This window comes from Cyprinus carpio, chromosome B20 (genome assembly GCF_018340385.1).
Source record: "Cyprinus carpio isolate SPL01 chromosome B20, ASM1834038v1, whole genome shotgun sequence".
Taxonomy (NCBI): domain Eukaryota; kingdom Metazoa; phylum Chordata; class Actinopteri; order Cypriniformes; family Cyprinidae; genus Cyprinus; species Cyprinus carpio.
The window spans coordinates 29,146,795-29,170,623 of record NC_056616.1 but is presented as its reverse complement, the minus strand read 5'-3'; positions in this window follow the sequence as shown (position 1 = coordinate 29,170,623).

Here is a 23,829-nt window from a genome sequence, read left to right as displayed (position 1 = left end):
CATTGCCAGTTTCTGTTAAATGCCTTACTTGTTGTTCATGTATTTATTTGATTTCTTTGTAACTATATTCTTTAACACTGAATTTTAAAAATCTTAACAACTTTTCAGGATCCAAAACTACTAGGCCAACGCTGGATCGATGATCAGAGGAGAGGAGGTGTTTCGCAAATTTGTCTTGGCTGACAGGAAGTCAATGGTTTGTGCCTAACTAGTGGATTTACACAGAGGAGACTGAAAAGACACACAGTGGTCTGCAGCTGACCCCTGCTGCCAGTGGCTGGGGTCAGTGTGCTGCAGGCCCCGCACTCTCAACGCTACATGAGTAATGGGCTGCAAGGGGCTTTGGTGGGACTGTTTAATTACCCGTGAATTATTGCTGTGGCAACTCCAGCACCCAGCTCGGGAGGTCTCGGCCCGGTCCAGCTAAATGAGGTGGCAGGAGCTGTCATGATGGAGGGCTTGCAAATCTGACATTTGGGTGACCATTCTGTGTCCATGCTGCCTGGTCATCTTGGGGCCCCATGAGCCTAAATCAGGACAATTTTGTTCGCTGGAGCTATCGATCAACACGTTTTTTGCCTTGTCTGGAGTTGGTTGGTTTGAGATATGGAGTAAGATAAGGGAAGATGCCCCCTTAATAAAAGTTTGCATTTAGCCTGTAGGTTTTCATGAATAGTGAAAAATATGCCTGAAATGTACATCTATCTCATGGAATTATTGAATAATAAGTGTTAGCACAAGGGTCTTATAAAATATTTTCAAATAAATAAATAAAAAAAATAATTTTTACTACACAAAAAAAAAAAAAACATTAATGCGCCCACAAATTTCTCATTAACAAATGTTCAACATAATACAACTCAATACAACATCATAGATCACTATTTTCCTAACTTTCCAGCGGTACAAAATTAGATTAGTTAACTTCAGAACTGTTTTGACTGACTAAACCAGATCTTAATATTCAGATGAAACAACAAAATTAAGAAGAGTGCAGTCTAGGGTTTTGTTTTTCCAATTACAAGATATTTTCCCCCCAACAAGTAGCATGAAGGATACACTGATAAACTTTCATATGTAGAAAGTCTGATTCATAGTTAATTGGTTATTTTGAATGGTTTATTTAAATGAATTTCATGAAATGAAGTTCATGCACATCATTTTAGACATTTTTACAGCAAAATATTAGGTAGTTACAAGCAAATGTGGTTTAGATTTATATAAATTAGTTTTAATATATATGTTATAGTTTTATTCATTTAAAGCGATAAACAAATTACATTGGGTCGTTTTATATTCTGAAAGATAATGACTTAATAAATAATTTCAGTATATTTAGTTGATTTTGGTTTTTCAGTTTTCACTAATTTTTTGTTTGTTTGTTTGTTTGTTTTTGTTTTGTTTGTTTAAAGTGCTAAGATTAGTTTTCACTGTTTTCACATACTTTTAATTATGAGTAGATTGTAGCTTGGCAAGCTACAGTTTCAAAGTTAATTCCCAGAAAGTCATTTTCTGGCATATATATATAGTAGCTATTACAATAATTACGTAGGCATGGCTTTTAGCTAGCAGGAAATTGCTGGAAATTTATCCTCGGCTTATGTACATTGTGGCATAATGACATCAGTTTACCTGCCAAACTATTCTTAGCAACATTTCTACTATGGCATGTAATGGATGGCACCAAATAAACATATGGATCCTGATTTGACATAATTCCCTACAATTCACTGATAGGTACAGTTTTCAGTCCTTTAATGGAATATAACCTGGCATCTGGACTGCTGGACTCGCTCATGTGATTGTTTTTTAAATGCCTAAAAAGTCCCTAAATTTATTTTATCCACTATCTCTTTCGACCCTTCTGTGGGACTGTCATTTTTTTCATTTCAGTAGAGCACACTTGTCCATGGCTGAAGTCTTTCAAAAGGCTCCTAGAGAATAATGGTCAAGGTTAATTTTGAGTCATAGTCAGTCAGTGCTGGAGGATGAATTAAATAAAACGGTGTGAATAGTGGGGACATGCACTTTGTAAGTGCACATTAACAAGGTTCTCCACTGAGACCGATGCTTCGTATCAGAGCTGGAACGCTCCTCTTCAGTACTACTGTAGCCTATGAGGCCTATCCTACACCTCATTAGACATCTGCTTGAGCAATTTATTATGCCAGGCAAGGCAAAAAAAAGTGTGTCAAAAGAAGAAAAATGAACACAGTACAGCACAGGCAAGTTTTTTTGCAACTCATTTATCTATTGTTAAAGAGGGCCTGAATAGAGCTGATATATAATATGTCTGCATCACACATATACCATATATCATACAAATACATGACAAGAAGCTCCCTTCCAGACATTAGTTTAGCAGGAACATAGCCGCTGCATGGAATATGAACAATTTAACTTTGGTTATTAAATATAAAGGGTCATTTATTTGTGTATTCAGTGCTAGGAGGGGCCATACGAGTTTGTATTACCCTGTTCCCCAAATTACTGCAACAACACACCTTAATTAACACCTATACACACACATATATGTATGTTAAGGTGGCCCAAGTAGTACACACAACACAACGAAAGTCACCACACACACCAACGCATTAGGACTAATTTTGTTGTGTTGAGACGTTTCTATTGCAGACTTGTTTTCTGCTAATTTATTTGTGTTGTGGCTTGTTTCCATTGTTTTGCTTCTTGTTTCCATTGTGTTGTATGAATTGTATGAATTGGCCATGACTTTAAATATTGTAATTGCTAATTCATGCTGCACAATTGACAAAAAAACAATCTCAGAGTGTCACACAATTTCAAACTTTTTAAACATTTTAAACTTTATCAAACTGGAAATGGGCTTCAATAAACACCATCATAAACACCTCCTTAAAGAGCTCAAAGACTTGTATAAGGAAGCTAAAGTGGCATAGTTGTTCCAGCAAATGCAGTTTTATCTCATGTTCTCTTTTTAAAACACACACACATGTCACCTTAAAAGTGTTGCAAAATATGCACAAATCAACATAATTTCTGCAACTGCAACGTTTTCTTGCAGAAATGTTGCCACATATTTTCCAATAAGCTTAGGCATGGGGTTGGATTTACCTGATGACAATTATGGAAGCCTGTTTCCCCTCGTAATAACTAATAACAATAATAAAAAAAAAAAACATTCTAAAGAAATCAAAGCAAACTACAGGTTTGATACAATAATTTAAATACCGTCTCTTCATTGGGAAAAAACTAATGATATTATTTGATGCTGCTGGTCATGTTGATTTCAGATATTCATCTCACCTCAAAATATCCATGTCCATGCGAATGAATGTGGTCGATTTGTCAAAGGTCAGGGGAAGCCACCGCTAGCAAATTGAAAACTGCCAATCCCGTCCTCATAAATATACAGTTTTTTCCCAGATGGCTGTGGGAAGAAAACTGCACATACATTGATATGCACTGTAAATTCAATGTAGCAAAATGTGTTAGCATCCAACGTGAAGTGCGATATGGATGGATGGAAGGCTGAAATCTATTTAAATATGTCCATGCATAAAATACTTGAAGGTGAATATGAAACTTAGCTAGGGTGAGATACATTTTCACACAGCTTCCAGTAGTTCCTCAAGTAGATGATGAAATAAACATTTCTTTATATTGTTATTTATGCATTTTGAAAGATTTTTGCATGCATTTTGAGGGGCCACATTTTTTTCCATTATGCGCGGATGTGTCTGAATAAGCCTGGAATCCTATTACTGGCACAGTACATATTTCTGAGGCTTCAGTGTTTGGAATCTGCTCCTGTCACACTTCCCATATATCTCAAGGGCAGAATCTGAAAACAGCTCGTGCCCAGCAGATAAAGTGTGGAATAATGGTCCAGCAGCTTTTCATATCAAGAGCACTAGTGGAATCTGAGGAGTTTGGATTAGCTTTAAAAATAGTCTGCTGTGGACAGTTGAGGAATTTAGCTGTTATTTCAACTGTTTTAAAGCCCTTTTTGAGGGTCAGAGCTCTGATATCGAAGCATTTAGCAGCTCTGGATCTGAATTGGAGGTCTCTTCTCCTCAACGGGGATACCTATGTCACTATAAAGCATTAACTAAACACAGAATGCTCTTTATGTGTTTCTAAGCTCTTACAGTGATACCGTTTCTTACTTTTCTCCAAGCAAAAGATAAACTAAAACACAGAGCAAGCTGGAAATGTTGTTGTCCCTTTATGACTATTAGCATCTCTTATAAATCTGTCTTTAAATAATATTATCCCTAAATGACTTTCATAATATCATAGTGTTCATATACATTGGATTCTGTATTGAAAAAAAAAAACAATAAAATAAATTCATATGAGAAGTAGGTCCTAATGTAGGTGTTTAACTCACAGAAATCCTTCCCTTCATCTTTGTCTGTTCAAACCATGATACAAATTTGAATGCCTTTTAATTTACGTTATTTATAAAACAGATGTTTTTTATCCACGGAATGGGCTTTCAGTAATACACATCCATCGCTTTTGCCAGATTGGCTCTTCTGAATAGGGCTTTGCTCTGCTATCTCTTTACATGCTTTCAGTCTCCGTATTTACACGTCTCAGGGGTGTGAACAGACTAAGTTGTGTCACTTTTGAGCATTGGTCTTACTCAATAACCATACTTTTGCACACAGCACTTCAACATTAATCTTTTTCACTAACCGGCTGTAATCCAGTTTAATCAGGCACTGGCTCCACTGGTAGAGTCTACTGAATGGAAAATGAATGGAAGGATGGAGTACCATAAAGAGCAATGCTACCATTTTTATAGTTTCAGTCCCAATCCAACTCACCTCAGCAGCCCAGTGTTGTCAGGGTATAAATAAATGTCTATAGAATCAGAACAGATCTGTGTGGCATGACTTTGTCAGTATCCCAGCCAGCTTCTAGATCCAGGGTTATGCATGGCTGTTTCCGTGATGAAGGTGGTCATGGCCCTATTCACCAGCTGTTTGCCAAGCGCTGAGCCTGTAGCAAACTGTCTGGAGAGAGAGGAGAGGAAGGACATGGAAGGACTAACCTCGCTTTGGGCTGTTTGTATGCTCATTTTAAACTGTTTATAGGACAGTCTAGCTGTATGATATTATGTCTTTTTTTAATTGTCTCGTTGTATATGTACCGCCTTTGGTTGTTCATTTTGTCTCTTTTTTTGCTCAGTTCTTCCCCAAAAGACCACACAAAAATGTATTCATATTGGAGTTCATCTTTGGCAGCGGGTTTACTGAGAACAGGAAAATGCCAACAGACATAAAATGCTACTCATCAAGTCCAAAAACTGCCATTCACCCCCGAAAGCTATTTTACTGTCAAATGGCCATAAGAATGTCTAACTTCACCTCATTTCACACTAATAATTTCTTCATATCCCCTCCTCTCAGATTATGGAAGCCAGTTTTGTAATTGTGATTTTTTTATATTACAATTCTGACTTTATTTCTCAGAATTATTGGATATAACCTTGCAATTTTCGCCTTTTTTTCTCAGAATTGTGATATAAACTTGCAGAATGCGAGTTATAAAGTCAAAATTGTAAGAATAAATTTGCAATACTGACCTTTTTTTGCAGAATTGCATGATATAAACTTGCAATTCCTGACTTTTATCTCAAAACTGTGGACATATAATCGCCACTTATGAGTTCTAAAGTCAAAATTGCAAGATATGAACTAAGAGCAATTCTGGCATTTTTTCCCCTCAGAAAAATCATGAGTTTATAGGTCTACTAATATACTAATCTACTAATATAAACTTGCAATTGCAAGAAAAAAAGTCAGAATTGTGAGATAAAAAAGTCGTAATTAACTTTTTTTCAGTGGTGGAAACAGGCTTCCATACTGATGCACCTAATACTCCTTAATGATGAGCGTAATAAAATTTATCTTAAAACAGATGATCAACATTTTGACCCGAGTTTCATCTCTTCATCTCTGGTACATAGAAATACACAGCTTTGATTCAGAGATCATTTTTCTGGTTTGGATTAGAAATCCATTAGATGTTTGAATCACTGACCTGTCCTGCATGTCACACAGCTCAGTGTGACTTATTTGGTTTTCCTTCTGAATAGCAAGTTCAAGAATGCATGTTATCACAGGGGACATGCTCAAAGGCACCCGTCCAAACTATCCTTCCACATTACTCTCAACATCGATTGCATTGATCCCCAGGACCGTTAAAATAGGTAGAGTGTTTGCATCATTTATCAGGCAACGGTCTAACTCAACCTGATGTAAACCTACTGAAAGTATATGGGTAAGATGATAATTATACTCCCACGCACCGACAGTTCACAGAGCGATCCGACAGCCACCATCAATGATCAGTCCTGGCAAGATGCAGAATTCAGCAGAGGCGTCATGCACACTATCTCTCCAGATTTCTCATAAATGTCAGGGGTGTATTACACGAAGCCAGAACAGACTCTGGTCAGCTTGTATTGCCTCAAGAAGTATAGGACCTAAAGGGTGTAAAAAGCTTAATAGTATCGGGCTTGTTCATTTTGGCGCGTATAATTTTTGCAGTCACCATTAATTGGGTCTCCTAGTACGGGATTGAGTGCTGGGTGAGCCTATACAGTAGTTTATTAATTAATTGCATAGGTGTGGGTCCAGCATAAAGGAATTGATTGGTCTGGAAGTTATAAAAGCATTTAATTTCAGACCGTAAGCTTTTTCCTTGTGGGATGACCTGGGCTTCACACTGACCTTTTCTGGAAGCAGCAGAAACTGACGCTTGCTGTAAGGTGATTAAATGGTTAGGGGAAAGCCTTTGTTTAATCTCTGGGTCAGCGGAGTTAGTGAAAATTCTTGTCTTGCTTTAAATTCACTCATGATACACAATATTTTGTGATGTATAGTGTACTTCACCCTCTTTCTGGTTTCAACGATTTCACTGTTTACATTAGTAAACTCTGGTGTTAATTAATCGTTTTGTTTTTTTTAATTATGATCGATTTGTGTAGTCAAATAACATGTGAGTATAGTTGGACATAATTACACCTGATGTAGTGGACATGCAGTCGTATGTTTTGAAAGAACTGCTTGGCCCTGTAAACATGTTTTGTTAAGTCAACTATGGACTCGTTTTATGTCACACAAAATATGAGGTTACAAATAAATCAAAATGCTCATTTTTGACATTAGTCTTAAATAGTATTATTTTTACAGTCACCTGTGTCATGCTAAATTCGCCATATGACTTTTTATGAGTATTGGGAGTATTTGAGAAGTATGAGTAGTTTATAGAACACTATTGGATTGTGTATTTATTTAATTGTAGTGTACTTTCAATCCTAAAAAATATATATATAAAAAAAAACTGTTACCTCCTTCAGAAAATGGTAATATTAATGAAATAAAAAAAATGTCAGCGCCTGAATGGTATATTGAGATGTGATATTATTTGACATCACATCTAAATACATTGTATTATAGTATAATTAATAAGTCTCTTTTGAAAAGAGTGCTAAAATGTCTCATTTGTGCAATCATTACAAAATGTTGTAATTACAGATTTTTATTTCATTTGTAATACACGCCTTACAAGTCTCAGTAGGAAATGACATTGAATATTTCATTAAAAGTAATTTTAGTTTACCATAAACACATTGTCAGTACATACAGTACACACGTCATATGTCCAAAGACCTAAACAAATTCATGTGCAATATGAATATACATGTATATACAACTGGATAATGCACTATTTTTTGCATCATGCTGTCACTGTTCTGATTTTTCCTCTTTTTTACAGACAGTAAACGCATACACTCACAGAAAACTTTCACCTGCTGTTTTTTTAAGGCGCAGGAATATTTATATGAGAGGGGAGAAGCAAAGAATATGCTTTTAAATGATTTGTTGTCTGTTGTTAAACAGCTGCTGCTGTAAGATACCAGTTCCATCATGTTTGGCAGCATTGACCCGGGTATAAAGCAGTGCTAACCGCTCTTTTTTAGGAGTGCTCTATTTTATTGACCTTTGCTTGGGGTTTAAAATGAACAATAACCCAGGGTGAAAATCCCTGTAAACCTGGTTGCCTTTATTTTGCAATTTTTATTTATACCTTTACAATCCCTGGACATCATTGCAGCCATTTTACAACCATCTGTGGCATGAACTGTTTCACTTCACAGTAGATTTTATTAAGCTCACCATTTAAAAAGTGAATGTTGACTCAGGAGAGAACCTGAGCCTTCAGTTAATGGTACATCCTATTAGATCATTTCTGACTAGTGCCATATATGATTTTTTGTGTATAAACAAATTAAGTCTGGATTTAGGGTTACTACTAGACTTCGGCATCAGCCATGACTTCATGCAGCAAGTATACCTCATTCTGAAGCTATAATAACTCCATGGCTGAGGCTAGTGAGCTTTGATTTGATTAACTACATCACTTCAGCATCAGGACCAGCATTACGCAGATCCATGACGCACGGCTGTGCTTTTATTATATTATTGTTTCCAGAGGCTCCTTTATCAATGAAATCATTATTTTTAGCCACATACTGGTCAGTGCAGTTAGGAACAAATCTGCTACGTTTTAGATACATTCTAAGTTTGAAATATCAAAATGATTTCATTTAATATTTGTTGATTTATGAAAGTCTATGAATGTGATTAGTAGGATAAAATCTGGCTTTTGCTCTTTATGGACAAATTATTTAGAGAGCAAGATGATTGAAAGAGCTAGTTACGGACATACTGTAAATTAATAATCAGCCTTTTTGTCACTTGGAATATGTAGATTGCATAGCCTTTGCTATTAGTGTGTCTGAAACGCTCATTCAATTAACTTGGGGCATTAATTTATAACTTTCAAAAGTAATTTCAAGCAAGAATCTAAGAGCGAGACTGCTCAAATGCTTTAAATGTCTTGTGCAGGAGAGCCAATGGTGGACGAGACTACTAATATCAGCAAGTGTATTCGGCAATAACACAGACTCATTTCATACACTGGGTTATTGTCTTTGCAAGTATTCAAATGCTCCTCTCTGTATAAGAAATCAATAAAAAAAAGATTTTTCATCTCGAAGTAATTTTTTCTCTGCCAAAGCAAACAATGGAATGATCTGAAACTGTAAACCACAGAACAGTGATGCGGATGTCGCAGTCGTTTTTCCACACCATGTTTGTTTAGAAATGGAAGTTGTGCTCACTTTTTTTGTCATTCTTACAGTCTTACATGATTTATGTTCATACTCTGGATCACTGCTGTTTAGACGCTAGATCTCGAAAGTGCAGCTCCCTGTCCATCTGGCAGGACCCGCCGGAGCGTCATTAATCTAAAGCCATTAGGATGGAAGCCATTCCACTGCCCCTGATAACGGGGGGGGGATAGTGGTTTGGACGCGATTTCCTCACGGACTATAAACATTAAGGTGCAATGTGAATCAACTGAAAAAAGGTTTGTGTGATGCTGTGACCAGCAAGATTTTATCAGTTTTGAATAGCACCAAGATGCGTTTCGGAGGGCCAGTCTTATGTTCTTTGTCTTCAGTCTTTACAATCAGGACAGTTGTGTAAATAACTCTTTTTTGTTTGTTTTGTTTGTTAAGTTATATTTAAATGGAACATGATCCTTCAGAAATCATTTTAAGATGCTGATTTGGTGCTCCAAGAAACATGTTCTTGTTTATTCAATTATTTAAAAGTTGAGGCTGCTTTGTGAAAAACAGGACTTTTTTTAGATTCTTGATAAATTAGAAGGTTAAAAAAAAAAACAGCATTTCATTGTGAATTGAAATTCTTAATAGAACCATGAATGACCTTCTGCCATCTTTGATCAATTTAATTAATCTGTGCTGAATAAAAGTAGGCTATTAATTTCTTGCAAAAAAAACAACAAAAAAACAAAAACTGACCCCAAACAGTTGGGGGTCAAATATTGATTGGAGTGCATAAGCCTATACATAAATGGCCAGCACCAGCATTTTCATCTTTAGGATTAGAAAATTGGCTAATTAGCATCTGTATTAAGCATTAGTGGTCAGCCATTCTTTTTTTTATTATTATTACTGAAATTTAAAATGTGTTACAGTGATAATGAGCTGTGCTTTGTGTAGTTTTAAGGATTTCAACTAATTAACTGAGGAATTAACCCCAACTCACACCCTTTTATATAATAGAGTTCCAAATGGAAAGCTCACAATGAACTTGTTCATTTTAATTAATACTTTACCTCACAACAGAAAGACACACACAAAGTGAAACGCTATCTCTGCACACAAAAATATTGGTTACACACTGGGTAGCAACCTCATTAATTATAAAAAAACAAACAAAAAAAACACTATTGTTTAACACATAATGTCTTATAAGGGTAGCTGGATAACTTTCTAAAACTGGATGATTTTATTTTTGGGCCCACTTACATTCCACTCCGTGGAAGCAGAATAAGAAGTATTGAGTTCAATGGTAGCGCTCAGCACTTTTTATTTAGAGTCCCTACAGATGGTAATAGGTTTCATTTAGAATCTTTGCCATCAGTCTGAACAATTTTGCCACAAGACACATTTACTCAGGTAACATTGATGCTTCAGTTTTCTCTTTTACAGTCCTCATGACTAAATGGAGCTGAAACTCATTGGAAAAACAATGTCTCTGTCTACATTTTGCAAAACTGGCATACAATTTGCTTAAGTTTCTAGCTGAAATGAACAACAGAGGCACTAAAAGTCATCGCGTTACCGCTCACTGGTAGGGATGTAACGCAAATGCAGATGCCCCTGAACGTCGGGCTGAAAATAGATACAAATATGTGACCATATCACGGGCTGTAAAAAATGAATCATGGGTCTTGTAATTTTCATTAAAAGAAATTAAGGTGATAATTAAAAAATAATTAAATAATTTATAATGTGTGGGATTTCATTAAAATTGTGATTCGAGTGTTGCATAGAAAATAATAAAGGGACTTTTTATTTTTATCTAATAAAACCAAGAGATAAGTTTTCCTAATTTTTTTAAGGAGACTTTTTCAGTTTGGTGCTTGAATTGGGGAACTGATTAAACTAAAATAATTAAGGAAAAGAAAGGCTGCCTGTTATTTTAAGAGAATGTAGCTCAATTTGGCAGTTTTATTTTAGAGGTTTATTGTTCCAAGTTCCCAGCCCATGCTTTGCATGTGGCTGGAAATGGAGAGTAAATTTTGAAATTAAATGCTACTTTATCTTTTTTGAGTGAAGGGAAAAGCATCTCATTAATGTTTTAATGTTCAGTTTACGTTTTGACATTTGTAAGAGTTTCTGTTACATTAAAGTTTCCATTGGCACAGTTGCAATCGTTACCACTGTGCAGAAGAGTAGAGCTTGTGGTTATGGATACCACTCCTGCTAAGGTATTATGCCTTGTTTAAAAAAAAAAAAAAAGCCTAAAATCGCAGTAGCTTTGCTAGTGCTAGTGCCATACTTTCCAAGCATTTTTCTCAAGTAGTTTTCGCCTACTTGAGCTGATTGGCTGTATTACAGTCTTGTAAATGTATAAAGAATAAGCCAGAATACAAAGGCAGACCTCATTTAAAATCACAGACTTTGGAGAATAAACTTGAAATAAATGAGCTACATTTCCCCTAATTATATTAAATTTGTTGTGTCATAGATTAATATTAATTTGGGAGAATTTCACATGATTTTATTTCATGTAGATTCCAATATAAGGCCTGAAAAACTACTCAGGAAAAAAAATATATTATGGTGTAAATAAGTTGTTACCGTTAATTTTTTTTTAAGTAAATTAGGGCTCATTAGTTAGAAAAGATTTTTAGGAGATTTCACAACCTGATTTATTCAGGTAGATTCGCAATTATAAAATCAAGCCTGAAAAGACTACTCAATAATTTATGTGTAATATGTGTATACCTTAATTCTTTTAAGTAATATAGCTTCATTAGATTTTTTACAGGTGTTCAAATAGGTTGAGATGTTAAATGGAATTTGCAGGAGTTTATATAAGTATGTGTCTCTGAGGGTGGGACTTACTGCCTTTAGAAAAGTGTAGATGCAATATTTTTTGTTGTTGTTGTTGTTGTTGTTGTTTTATTTTTATTTTGCGTCTGTTATGTATTGCGGCCACCTGTGCAGTCAGAGAGTGAATTTGCATTCTCATTCAGCCCGTCTGCTTGTTTTTGTTTGGCATTCAGATGTTTGTATGTGGTAATATTTCACCAACAAAGCTAAGGTCAGACCATTATGTTTTTGATTCTCAACATTTTCAAAATCGAATTACAATCTAAATAACATGTGTACAGCAATCTTTGTTTGGATCGTGATTAAATTACAGTGGTCAAGTACCTGCGGATTTGAATGAAAACGAGCACAGGCATATAGCCTGTTATAATATATACTACCCTATATATATATAGTATCTATTGCTTTAAATATAGTATATTACTAATATATATATATATACTATATCTATACATCACACACACACACACACAGAGAGATTTATTTTAATTGTATACAAATTATCAATTTAGTATTGTTATCTGACATAAGCCTATTCGTTTTCGGTTTCACAGAGAAAATGTCCAGCATTTTGTGCCAGGCAATATAAAAGAACACCTTCTCAGTAATAGTTGTCTTAAAATCTAATTTTCCGAAAGAAAAATAAATAATAAAAAATAAAAAAAGATCAGATGGTGATAATCAGTATTCATGAATCGTATCACATGGGTGAGTCGAGTGAAATAGCTGGCCATTTAATTTCTGAGCTGTCACACTATACATACATCACAACCAACGTATAAAAGGTTGCCAGATTCACATTCATCTTTCTCCGGAAAAAAAAGAAAATAAAATAAAAAAAAAATGAATACTGTATAGCTTTTCAACTCCCTTCACTGGGCATTTCACATTGGAAGTGTTTGTGAAATGTACAAGAAGCGCTGTAAAATCAATGTCACCCACAGGCCACCGTTTTTTTTCCAGTGTGTCTGATTTTTGGTCTGTTACTTAAACAAAGCTATTGCAAAGTTACAGATGCCCTAGAATAGTGTTTTTGTTGTTGGTCATTGTTGGCGCTCATCTAAGTCGGTATTCTGTTGAAAAAAATATACTTTTTTGTGTCACTAGAAATTGGATAAAAACAAGTAAATGATGACAGAATTTTTGGTGAACTACAATACCTTTAAGGGAAATAAACTGCTCTTTTTTCCTCCTGCACGAGTCTGTTTGGTGAGCTGTAGGATGAAGGTGGGTTTGCATTGCCTGCTGGGCGGCGAAAAAAAATCCTGTGCCAGAACGGCTTACTGTCTTTCATGTATGGCTGCTGTAGATGGTCCGCTGGAGTTCAGAAGAGCTGATTTGTCTTTTAAAGATTGATCCACCAGATGAGTCCAGAGGTGGACCTTGTCTTTGTTTTTTTTTGAGTCTTGGCTCTCAAGGTTTCTGAATTCTTAAACACTTTCACCTTACTCACATGGGGCTTTAAGACCCTGTCACTTTATAGAACCACTTCATTCTGCTACAGGGCCAATAGGATGTGAGTGAGACAGCAGATTTTTATTATGCCATCTTAACCTCTCGTGCTTATTATTATTTTCATTCAAAATAAGATTACTTTTTGTGTTTTACTTTTGTGCCACATTCATTACCATCTCTATTTACTGTCTGAAATCTAAGAAAAAAATATTGGCAGCCCATTTAGATGACAAATTAGATTTATATTTCCTTTCCTTCATTAGTTGCCACAGTACCTTTGCTGCAGGAGCATTTTGCAAAGTATAAAAATTTTTTTTGGTCGCATGAACTTGTCCCCTGAAAATCCGCACATTTCAGTCACGGCAATCACATTTGCAAATATGCTAGACACTATACTTCAATGAGTGTAAATAGCCTACATATGTGCATATTTTACGGTGTCTGTGGCTTGAAGGAAATTGGACTTAAATATATGACACACGTTATAGCTTCTTGTTCACATGCCCATAAGCCTTATGTGGTTACTTTTATTTGCCATTCCCTCGTGCTTTCATGCCTTTTCTTTTTCCTCTATCCCTTGAACACATTTTTAATGCCATCAATCATTAGGGGACCATTCCACATTATTTTCAAAGGAGCAGTGAACAGGAACACAAATCCGTTCTCAAGAGCACTCTTAAATTCTTCAGCATACAGTATTGAATAGTAATGGGAGACTTTTTTCACTTTTGTTTTTATATAACTAAACTAACATTTAGAAAACTGATTACTTTAATCACAGTGGGCCTATAAGTGTGCAGAGATGCTCTTTCACTCTACCTTGCATAAATGAAGGTCATTTGGTACAGATGGTCTTGCTGTAATCAAGGTCACAGTCCTGCAGGATGGTTTCGTCTAAAGCCATGACTGCATAATATCCATGACATTAATACATCTTTATTGAACTTTAATCACTTGTGGTTGGTGTTTATATAAGCAGCACACCATAAACCTGGAAGCCTTACCAAACAACCCCAGATGCTGAGCTTAATAAATAAGCCACATTCATCCTATTAGTTGTATTAGAGGAGATTATTTGATGTTTCCTGCAAATAATGACACATTTTTTTATGCTAATGAGAGTGAGTGGGAGAGAAATGTCAAAAGTCAGATTCTTATAACGGTGTATTAAACTGAGCTTACTTGTGCTTGTAAATCTGAGGTTGATTAATTTATGAAAATCTATGACCAGAGATTACCTTTAGCAATTTCTGCATAAAAATTGAAAGACCACGTTTTTTGCATTGTACTTAACATTCAGCTCCAAAAGTCTAAAACCAGAAGTGAAACTGGCATTTTTAATACATTTTAATTATAAACTGTACTATCGGTGTAATAATTTGAATACCTCTTAATTAATGTTGAAAAAATTAACATGATTTGAGAATGTCCTTCGCATTTGGTTTGTCCCTCTTTTTGTTCTTTTTGTAATGCAAGCCGTATGAAACTCCATATGTTCATCATAATTTTGTTTATTCCCTAGCTTAAATAAGATTTGAATCCCATATGTTTTATATATTTTCTCAAGCAGGCAATGCAAAAAAGCTATGAAAAATATATCTTCTTTCTTAATCGATATGCATAGGGGTTTTGGTGGTTCAGATCAGATGAAAATATTGCATTGTATATATAGTGAGATATATGTAGACTGAAGTTCAGTCAACTGAACCACAAGTACCTGATCTGGACAACAAGACCCTTTAAATTGCATATCACTGAAGCAAGAAGATACATTTTATATATAGTTTTGTTGCCTGCTTGAGAAAATAATGAAATTGCATGACGGTATATTAATACTAAATGTATTGATCAGCAGCTGAATAAATTGATGGGTCAAATGCAGTTTTGCTTGCTGTCTATGATATGTGTTACTATTGCCACCAAGTGGCGCATACATTTGAAAAAGCGGTAACTTCATTTGATACAATTCTGTTTGGTGCTAATTTAAAGATATCCAAATATGGGAGTCAAATATGTATAATGCCCAATAGTGCCTGTTATCCCAGGAATCAGATTTCTAGTGCCTCTCTCTCTCTGTTTTAAGTTCAATTATTGGCATTTAGTTGGTAAACAGGTTTATGCTTTAAAATTATGGGCAGAATAATGTGCACTAAATAAACACTCTTCATCTTTACAACATATCTTTCCAAAACACCTTTTTGCATCTGGACATAGATGTGGAAAAAAAGCCTTTTTTGGGCTTCCTTCAAAAAAAAATGTGTCCTACACAAATTATTCTCTCTGTTCTTTTCTCTCAAGTAAACTCTAATCAGATCTGACACCTTTTTACATGAAAATCTCCCTAATCCCAATCCCAAAATGTTCCTTTTTACTCTAGTTAATTTCCCTCTCCGAGGAATCGGAAACCATCTTGTCCAAACTGCTGTTGTAAGTCTCAACAAATCTCCTCAAGAAGCAGAAATTCCCACAAGACCTGCAAAACTTTCAGCTATGTTACAGTGTGGGGAAAAAAAAAAATAAAGTTTTTTGGAAGTTCTTTCTTCAAAAAGACATGCACAATGTAATCTGAACCAAATAAGACCAAATATTATTAACCAATAATAATTATAACTCAAGTAGTGGGTACACAAAGACAAGAATGTAAGGGCTGCAAAAAAAAAAAAAAAAAAAAAAAAAAAAAAAATTTATTTTGTCCTGGTTTTATAATGGCTCAGGAGTTAATATAAAAGGTAACAACCCACATTTTACCACCTAAAAGATTCATTGTTTTAAATAAATGCTTTACCATGGCAGTGACGCAGCTGAAATGGGAGGAGCGTCCAATCATCAATGGCTCACGGACTTACTCACAGGCTGTGTATTATATGGCAGCACTGCACTGCAGGCTGTCTACTTACTTAGGCAATAGAAATGGACTGGCTGCTCTCTGTTTTAAACCTCGTCCTCATTAGCCTGATTCTAGAGACTGCCGTTTCCTGGAAATCAACCTTGTTTATGGTTTGTTGAGCTCTCGCACATTCAGTTCTTTATGCAGGATGCTGGAGTAAGTGCAGTGCTGACAAACTCTGAGCTAAACTGACATAAGACACCATCAGTTTTCCTGAAAATAGACAAAGGCATATATTGTATTTGTAAAGAGATATATTTTTATTGTATTGATTTTTTGTGGTGGCCTGCCATGTCTAGTATTCTTTATGACTAGAATAATTTTCAAATTCAAATGAGTGATGTGGTAATCCAGCAAAGTGCATGACCTAGCAATGATACACAAATACACTTTTTTCAAAAAAATAATAAATGTTTAACAAAGTGCTGTTTTTTTGCAGCACCTATGTCTGCATTTATCTTCTGCATGTGGGCTTGAGACCCTGAAGTGTCCCAAAAGTGTAATGTACTTTTGAGAAAGTGCAGTCATACATGCAACAGCAAACGCACTGCCAATTTGTTTTCTTGTACATAATGTGTTTTGCTTCCCTGTTTCATTTGTCTCCAAGTCTGTTCACTTGTGGAGGTTAAAAAGATATGGGTGTCTACACCTTTTGGCATTTTGTGTCTCGGGTATCAACTTTTGATTATTACTTTTATTATAACTAACGATTTACAGATTTTGAATTTGTTTTATTTTGCTACTTTTCTGATATACAAAATGACAGGTCCTCTATCATAATTATTCACTATTGGACAGTATATTAGATAATTGAACTGAGCTAGTGGTGAGCATGGAAAGTGTGTTTTTAGAGTTTTTTGTAGGCATTTCTGTCACCCAAATTTAGGCTCCAGATTTCAATTCTCCCCTATCTATAGGAGCAGAGAACTGCAGGTTCCAACTTCTCCAGTCCACATAAATCAAAGCTGCGACTTCTACTAAAAAATATACTAAACTCTCAGGCCAAGATGATAAAGGGCAAATAGAAGAGGAGTTCTATACACTGTCCCTCACGAGGCATTAATCATCTCTGTCTGTCAGATCTCACTGATGACTCTGCATATCAAGTTTAGCAGGTCATCGCATGGCCAACTCATCAAGAACAGACATACCCTTGCCTTACACTGGATCATTGCACTCTCTCCTTCTTTCATTCTCAATTCACTTGCTCTATCACTATCTGTCCCTATTCACAGTTTTGTCTTTTATGCTAAAAGTCAGCCATGTAATGCAAATACAATAACTTACTGTTTTCTAAGGTTTGCAAGCCAAAGCAAGATGAAAATAAGCTTTGTGCTGAAGCTGTTGTGGAAGAGGAGGTTAGTTAAATGGACGTGCCGCTGTCGTCAGCTTGCCTGTCTGTTTCAGTTTTGTCAAGCATTCATCAGCTATATAGCCACAGAACATAGTCACCATGTTGGCAAAACACCTGAAGAGCTCAGTGAAAACAGACAATACCTTCTCAATTTATTGGAAATTACTTAATTTTGTCCTTTGAAGAGTGTGAAATTTAAAGGGATAGCTAATTCGAAAAAGTCAAAAGTCTGAGAATCAAAGGTGGTCCAAAAAGTTGTAAGCTAACAAAAATGACATAAAAGTAATATAATCAATAAAGTAACTAAACATCATGGTGCTTATGGTCGGGACATTGCGTCATGTGACATGCAAGAACCAATGAGAAGTGATGTTATAACCCATGTCAATACAAGTGAATTTGAACCCTGTACTGTATGTCTGTATAAGTAAAATTGATCAATCTGATTTAATTTCCTCGAAAGTGGGGTGGGGGGGGACACTTCAATTTCAGCGATCTTATCTCTTGATTTTGGAGTTTAATGGAGGTTATTACTCTCAGCGATTCTTAATGTCCCCTTTTCAAGCTTGAGATTTTGGACCCCATTGACTTTCATTGTATAAAGAAAAAACAGTTTTTTATTTTTTCAAAATATCTTCTTTAAATTCTTTATTCTCAAAATATATTTTGAATTCTTCTTTATTCCACCAGAATAGATAACTATTGATGATTACTACATTGACAGAATAAAGTTTTAAAATTCATATCCCCGTCCCTGTAAGAAATTGCAATTAAACATCAGATCATTTATTAGATTTGTGCAAGCTTAATGAAATCATGCCTAAGTGTGCCGTTTTAACGGCCAAGACAATGCAATGCATTTCCCCGCAGTTTTTGCATAGTTTCATTAATATTTAACACCAAGAGGATACACATAATTATTTAAAAAAAACCTGTGGGTAAACGGGAGAGCTCCACATACCACTAAAAACATGATGAATTGAAATAATAAACATGTATTAATCTCAATTTGGCTCTCGGAATACAACTTTTTTCCATGACCTTGTAAGTAAAAGTACAATAATCACCTGCAGTTTTGCAAGAGTAAGTTTGGCCGATTATTCCCAAACCTGCATGCCTGAATCAAGAACAACATCTGAATGAACAAGATCCCCTATAGAGGAAAAAAAATGCAGAAGATTTTTGAAATAGACTAAAGAAAATGATAAAGGGTTGTCAGTCAGGATGCTGTGCTGTCCATTAAAGACTCAAGATGTGTTAAGCTGCTTCTCTTCTCCATTTATCCAGCATGATGTGAATGCCCCGCAGGCAGGCTGCTTTTTAGACATGCATTTTACTCTTTTTAATTCATACACACTACTCACTCAATACAGGTAATACAATACACTCAGTGCAGGCTGACAGCTTTAGAAAGATTATCTTGATGCTGTAATCTCTTATTCTGTCAATTATTTTAGGATAATTTATCAGGCATATTTTCCGTCTAAACATTTTGTCACTGCTGATTTCAGGTCACATCTGCCAGTATACAGTCATACACCATACCTCTATTAAACAAAACAGGACCAAAACATACTATGGCTATGTTTGGCTTTTATTTTTACTAATACTCCATAATTCTCACCCATATGAAAAAAAAAGTGCAGTTCAGCATGATTACTTCTATTGTGTTTGAAATATGGTTAAAATATACTGCTGAGACAAGCATTTATGATACACTAAAATACACTGTCCATTTCTATTGACACTTGCCAGGTATTTGTAATTACACATTTGTAATGATGAAAGTTGCAACTTAGTACATTTAAAATATATTTTACTTTTATGCAGTATTGAAAAATTATAATAAGGTACTTTACATGTGCTTTGGTATTTTAGTCAACACATTAAAACAAGTGCACTTCTTTAAAGCATGACAAAAGATTATTAAAACATGATTTTAATAGTCATAAGAGTGTGCCCTCTTAAAAGTATATTTTATGTATTTCATTAATGTCATATGATCTGCAAGTACTGCTTTTTTTAAAAAAAAAAAAAAACTACTTTTGAAATTTAAAGTACAAGTGCATTCTCAATAAAATCAAGTACACTTCATTTTCACAATGGTCAGCAGCTGTAAGTGTAAAATGGAAGAATTATTTTTTTCTTTCAAATTACTATTCTGACCTACTGTATATCTTGGCAAAAGCATATTGCTTTTCATATTTCTCATATTTGATATATTTATTTTCTTTCAGAAAAGAGGGAAAATAAAGTTCTTGTCATCACTGAAGCACACTAACAGCATCACTTTATAATATTCTAAAAGTATTTCATTTAGTCTTAATTGAAAGGCTTAAGGAAAGACTGATAATACTATTTTTTTTTGTCATAACTGAACAGGCTCCTGACAGGACAATAACATGCTATTCCAAACTCTTTTAAGACTGAAGCTGAGCATTATGTGGGCTTCTTGTAGGGGAAACTGTCGCTAAAGCACAAAGAGAGCCAAACCAATATTGTCATGCCAAAAACCAACTCCAAATCTGCAGCACATTTATTCAGTAAAGCTGCTGTGCATCTCTCTAAATGTCTGTGCAATGAAAAGCTTTTTGTCTGGCTTTTTGTTTATTAAAGTTTTGTTTTCTGAAAAAATGCTCAAATGGAGCTAAATTGATGCAGACTTTTCTTTTCATCATTACCTAACAAGCTATTGATAAAGCTCAGTCTGGAACATTCCGGGAGTCTGAAACATTCACTGTCTGTTGTCTGTTGGAAAATGAAGCAGCACAGAGCAGTGAATGCAAAAAGGGCAAAAAAAACAAATTTGCCTATCGAACAAAAAAAAACATTCCCAAAATATCAGAAAGGGCCAGCTGCTAGTTGACATCCACGGCTGCTTCCATCTGTCAACATGTAAGCTCTTATTATGCTAATATGATGGAGGTCTTTAAGTTAAAAACATTACTGTTTATCTATATGCCAAGTCCTTTTATCCTGCTCAATTCCTTAGTCAACGCAGGGGTCACGCATTTTTAAATAAGCTTTTCACATTTCATTTACTGTAGTAAAAGGAAACAGACGAAAGGTCCATCAACAAGAGGCCATCAAGGTTTAATGAATTCCATTGATTCTTCTTCCCCAGTTAAAGACTCTTTTCTGACTGGAAATATAATCACAGCAGACTGACGCTTTCAGAGCACTGCAGATTTACATGTGCTGAATTTCAATGCACAGCTATTCATTTGTAAAGAAGTGGCCAAATAAATACTGAAAAATAAGTTTGTTTTTTTTATGTTGTTGTTGTTTTTAATGAAATGGCAAGTGTCTGCATTGTGTTGTATTTTGAAAGTAGTAATTCTAGGAGGCACTGATCCTAAAATTCCAGTATTGATAAGCCAATAATTAAAGAAATTAAACACTAAAAACAGTTATTAGTGATTTTTAAAAGATTACTTGCAAGAAATAGTTCATCCAAAAATGAAGATTTGCTGAAAATGTACTCACTCTCAGGGCATACAAGGTCTCTTTGGAACTGATTTACGGAAAAATTACACTCACTGGGCTGATCAGTGTATCCTCTGCAGTGAATGGGTGCCATCAGAATGAGGTGTTCAAACAGCTGATAAAAACATCACTATAATCCACAAGGTAATATAAGTAATCCACAAGCTGTGTGTTTGTTTGAAAGACACAAATCCATGATTAAGGCATTTTAACTTCAAACTTGTTGCTAAAATATGAGTCTGTAATATTGTTTTCTTCCAGTTACTGTAAAAAGTCCTGCCATCTGAATCAGGAGGGAATGACTTGATGGCATTTGTTTGTTTTTTTTTCCGAACATTCAGCTTTTCACTTCATTAGATGTTGATTGATGGACTGGAGTTGTGTGTACTACTTGTGTATTATTGTGATGTTTTTATCAGCTGTTTGGACAATTCATTCTGCCGGCACCCAATCACTGCAGAGGATCCACTGGTGAGCAAGTGATGTAACGGTACATTTAAAATCCAAATCTCTTCCAATATAGAAACAATTGCATCTACATGCATCTTGATAGCCTGAGGTGTGAGTTGCAAATTTTTATTTATGGGTTAAACAGTTCCTTTAAGTGAGCGGTGAAGGTAATTTAAATGTAAAAAGATGAGTAAAAAGAATATTCAGTATCTAACAAAACTAGCTGATTACGATGGTACTGATATATCATACATCCCAAAAAGATTCTTCATACCTGATCCTGTTTTAGGGCTGTGATATTCTTCAGTTTGGTCCCCTCCTCATATACAATATATGTGTGTGCGCGAACATGCATCAGGTCTGGCTGTGATGGATGAGGTGGGATTTAGCTCCCAGCATCGTGTGGACTGGACTTGGCTCGACTGAGCGAAAAATTGTGGGATCAGAAGAGTGGAGTATATTGTGCCAAGAGACGCTAGTCTTGATGGGAATCTTAGCTGACACAGAAAAAACAGGATCCTGTCACCTTGACGAAAAGCAAAATCCAGTGTGGTGCAACTATACTCTCACTGCATATAAAGTGGAGAACTGTGACTGTGATAAAAAGTACAGTTCTGGCCAGTCCCACCGTGAAAAAAATAAAAGAGAGGAGAGAGAGCTTCAAAATGCAATTGGCATGGTTTTCGCTTTGATTTAGCTAAAAGTTTCCTTTTATTCATTTCAAAGTCAACTGCACCACTGCACTGAGCACAATGAATGCGCTTTGAAAAGAAGGGGCTAGATTTTGGAGGGAATAACAAATCAAGCATAAAACAAGACAGAAATAAAATACAATAGAGGATGTCTGTGGGTAGCAGATACGAGCTTGAGTAATTTTTTTTTGCTATTAAAGACACAAACACCACCGAAATGAGAGTTTTTGTGGCTTGTAGTCCAAGTGTGTATTGCTTGTGCTAGTCCAAGTGTGTATTTTGCTCACATGCTAGTGTTACTTCTAAACTTTGACAGATATAATCTAAAATCCTGGACTACACAGATTTTTTTGTCCAATCAAATGCTTTCTAGATTGACAGTGTCTCACCCCCTAATACCAATAGCAACTAGTAAATCATATGTTTTGGCTGTCATATAAACTAAAGGTAAAAGGTTTGGAGCAATCAAACAACCAATCAATAAAAGTTTTATTTAGCAAGGGCACATTAAATTAGCAGTAAAGTGTCAATAAAGACATTTATGATGTTACAGAAGATTTGTAACATCTTTTGACCTGTCTATTCATCAAAGAATCCTGAAATAAAATGTAGGTATCACCATTTCCACAAAAATATTAATATTAATATTAATATTAACGTTTTAAAATCTGGAATATAAATAGTAAAAAAAAAAAAAATGTTTATCAAGCAGCAAATCAGCATATTAGAATGATTTAACGAAGGATCATGTGACACTGAAGACTAGAGGGGCTGAAAATGGTGAGGAAAATTAAGCTTTACGATCATAGAAACAAAACACATTTTATAATATATATAAAAAATACAAACCCATGTCAATAATATTAAAATAATATTTAAATATTACTGTTTTTACTCTATTTTTAAATAGATAAATGAAACAGCAGTAAATGTTGTTGTGTTGGTCTCAGTTTTAACCCAGTGTTACTGTTGGTGAAAACTAGGACAATATACTGATCCTCTCAAAACAGTGCCTGCACTGCCCCCATCTGGCAAAAATAGATAAATTCCAAGTATCGCCACACTTGGTGGTTTAACTGCTATTCTTACTGAGTGTTTTAATGGAGGGGTGGTGATTTTAAAACCCAATTAAATAGCTTCCCATAAGCATTTTAAGACATATTTTTGAGTGTTTCGAGTTACAGTGATTAATAAAAGGTTTACCACATTTTCCTATTGGCCTTTAATATTAACAGTTATGATGTCTAGTTCAAGCACATTTAATCATTTGTTTCCTCCAGCACTTAGGAACATTCTCATAAACAAGCTGAGATATGCATTGTAATTCCTGTCAGATAGATGTTTGATGACTATAACGCTGCAGATAACTTTTCTCCTTTAGTTTTATGCTTTTCACAATCATTTTGAAAGCACATCAGGGTCATAAATGGGATATACAGTCTACGTTTATATGAATTGTTTTTTATATACACAGCGCATTCACACATACACGAGTTTTTAAACACTTACATCT